The sequence below is a fragment of the Octopus bimaculoides genome, chromosome 19 (assembly GCF_001194135.2).
Source record: "Octopus bimaculoides isolate UCB-OBI-ISO-001 chromosome 19, ASM119413v2, whole genome shotgun sequence".
NCBI lineage: Eukaryota > Metazoa > Mollusca > Cephalopoda > Octopoda > Octopodidae > Octopus > Octopus bimaculoides.
In genome coordinates, this window is record NC_068999.1 from 49,475,215 (window position 1) to 49,479,287 (window position 4,073).

Genomic DNA, 4,073 nt, shown 5'->3' on the forward strand with positions numbered 1-4,073 from the left:
AGAGAGAGAGAGAGAGAGAGAGAGAGAGAGAGAGAGAGAAGAAAGAGACAGAGAGGTGATAGAGAACAGGACAAAACACTTAGCGAATACCAAGCGAAACAAGACCCAGATGAAAACTGGAAAAAAAAACAAGAACATTCTTTTCCACGCCATGCCTCGATTGTTTATTACTGAAGATATGCCGTGTAAAAGTAAGCAATGTCCTCTGAGTGCAGACGCACCTACACGACTGTTGGCTGTTGTATATGACAGCTTGGTTTATCGTACATATTCGCTGCTACCATATTGACTGCACAACAGTCAGGTACTCTACTGCTGAAAGTAACGAAGCGAATAGTGTTGGTATTTCTGATAATGCTGCTTTTGTTGATACTGTTGTTTCAGCAGTGTTGCTGTTACTGCGGCTGTGGCTGTAATTGCTGCAGTTGTCAGTTGCCCTGCTGCTGTTACTGATAATGCTGCGGTTGTTATAGTGCTGCTCTTGCCAATCGCTCTTGTTGTTGATTAAGCTATCCCCGCTAAAAAAGACCACCCCCACCAAATCAAACAAATCCCGATTTAGTTTAACAATAAAACAAAGAAAAAGGTAAAAGGGGAAATTGAGCAACGAATGATAAGGGGCGAATTGTCTGTTCTCCTCATTCGAGAGGGATGGTCTCCAAAGTCTCCATCCATCGTAGGAAAGGGCTCTAGGGCCAAAACATAAAAAGGGGTAAGTTTCCATGAAGGAACAAGTGTCCGATGCTAAATATTTCCGAAAGGTGGTCGTTTTCTTTGACTAGCGAAAAGATGCTGCTGTACATTGTAGCGACCCAGCATCTTAAGGCCGGACCGAATGCGAAAGCTCTCAGGACAACCGGCAGATAAAGGTTGTAAGAGCAGACGGTAATGATAATAATGATGCTAATGTTGATTGTATCTAATTTTGGCACAAGTTCAGCTAATTTAATGGTGAGGTAAGTCGATCGCATCGATCTCAATACCTGACAGGAAATCCATTTTATCGATCCCGGAGGGATTAATGGCAAAGTTGACCTCAGCGTTATTTGAACTTTGAACGTAAAGATCTGGGACAAGAAAAGGAAAGCATTTTATCCGACGCTCTAACGATTTTTCCGGAAGTGGGTAAAAAAAAGACAAAATGACGCACAATGAATACACTGTAACTCAATACTTTCTGGGTTCAAGTCCCAGCCCGGCAACGGGAATCGAAAAAAGTGTAACAGTCTGAGACCTCCTTCGATCACGACTGACCATGGGATTGCACCCAGAAAGTCACCATCCTAGGTACAAGTCCGGGCAAGGTTGTTTATGGAAGACTAGCAATCGCCCATGCATACCGGCCTCCCCTCTCCACGCCACCAGTGTAATCCAAGGGAAAGGAAAAGGGGCCGATACAGCTTGGCACCTGTGACGTTGCAACACGCAGCCCAGTCCGGGATTCGAACTCACAACTTCACGATCGTAAGCTCGGTGCTCTAACCACTGAGCCTTGCACCTTCACAAGTGTAACAGTACTGTCGTTATATTTCTGTTTCCCTCAACGAAATCCACTTACAAGGCTTTGATCAGCCCGACACTGTAGTAGGAGAGACTTGCCCAATGTGCCACATTGTGAGACTGAACCCGGAACCATGTGGTTGGGAAGCAAACTTCTTACCAGACAGCCACACCTGCGCCTAATCATATATATATATATATATATATATATATATATGTGTGTGTGTGTGTATGTGTGTGTGTGTGTGTTTGTGCGTGTGTGTTTGTGTGTGTGTGTGTGTGAGTGTGTGTGTGTATGTGTGTCTGTGTTAAAAATATATATAATTTTATCGAACTCAGAAGAATGAAATTCAAAATGAACTCCAATGACATTTGATCTTAAATCAGAAGAGAGTGACCTATCTAATTATAACAACCGACAGTTAGGATAGTGCTAAGCCCATTCATGGGTAATATCATTGCTCTATATAGCCGAAGTACTCTTCACTCAACCAACTGTTCTTAGTTCTTAGCAAGGAAGTAAATGTCACAATAATATCTTCGACAACTTCCGGAACATATATATATATATATATGTTTATATGTATGTATGTATAAATACCAATTTCGAGAGAAGCGCGCTAACATTTATATAAATACGCGGAGACACGTAGATAGCCATAGAGTAGACATATTTATAATTAATCATATCCACGATGCAGAAATATTTGTTAAATAAATAAACACACACACACATAGACACATGTATCAATACGAATGTATGTATGTATGTATGTATGTATGTATGTATGTATGTATTACATACGGATGTGTGTATGTATGAATGTACGTGCGTATATTTGATGTAATATTTGTGTATGCATGAAAGTAACAAGAGCATATTTCATATATCGTTTTCATATGCATACCTATATAGATATACACAAGCATGTACAAGTCTTTTTATGAATCTACATACACACACAGACATGTATACATACGTCATCAGTCACATGCGTATGAAGATATATATATATATAATTAAACACACGCACATGTTTATATACATGTGCATACATATACACATATACAGATACAGGCACACGTATATATATACATGTATATATATATAATAGTATTGGTGATGGCAATAATGCGACCCTGATGAGATGGAGTATCCAGAAATTTGTAATATGTTGTAATTTGTTACAATATTTTACGAGACATCTGATGATGTGGTTTATTTTTCCGGGATACCCTATTGAAATGTGCATAGGTTTGGCTTATTGTGGTTGTTTCTGTTATTATAATTGTTGCTGCAATAAAGTATCTTCAATGCATTGATTTTGAGCTCTATCCTTTAAGAGACATGTATACATATATATATATATATATGTATGTATATATGTATGTATGAACGTATATTTGCACTTATGTTTTCATATGGAGATATGTTAGTGGTTTCAAATATTCGGATGTGGTTGTGATGTGCAATTTGTATATGACAAACGAACTTGTGTGTCTTTACACACAGACATACACAAATAAATCGCACAACTCTACCGAAACGCATCATCAGATGAAAGGATGAGCCTATATGAGTAGAAGACTATGCATGGGTATGTTAGTAGAAAGCTCCGTGATGATACAGTTTATCATGGACGAATATCCGGATTACTATCTCCCGCTTTGAAGGGTGTGCGTTTGCAATCGAAGAACATGAAAGCCGTAAAATGTGACAACCGATGCACCATATCATAATCAGTCGCCCGAAAATGTCATCACGGTATTAACTACCGATGAGATATGACGTTGTAGCTAGGACAGTCAATAATGAAATCCGTCGGAAGGATAAACGTGAGGAGAAAGAGATAAGAACCCACAATATGGTAAGAGCCATCGCCACTCATAATGAAAAGGACTACTGGCGGAATGTACCAGTGAAGACGTCAATAAAATGTAAGCACAACAGACCTGATATAATGATTTGGGATAGAGAAGAGAAACTGTGCACAGTTGTGGAAATTAGCTGCCCATTTGATATTAACACAACGCTAAAGATCAGTGCAAAAGAGAACACCTATGCTGAACTATTGAGAAATCTGCAGTTACTCTATCCAGATTACATGTCCAGGTTTATACCTGTAGTTACTGGGGCCCTGGGTTATGTAACATACTGCCTAAATACCAACCTTGAGAAATTAGGCTCCTCAAAACCAGAAAGGAGAAAGCTAATTTGAAAACTACAGATCCATTCCGTCACTATAACTGTAAATATCTGTAAAACTTTATATGAGCATGTCTAGATATGCAACTATATGCATGAGAAGACATATATAAAACATACAAATCTGCACATACATACATACATACATACATGCCCTGTTGTTGATGTTACAATTCCGATGAAGGAGCCTTGAGTCTAGGTTAGAAACCGGTTCGTTCTTTATTGGCAAGAACTCTTGAAATAGATTAAATAATGACACACACACATACGTACATACACACATGCATACACACACACACACACACGCACACATATATATGTATATATATATATATATATATATATATATATATATATATATATATAT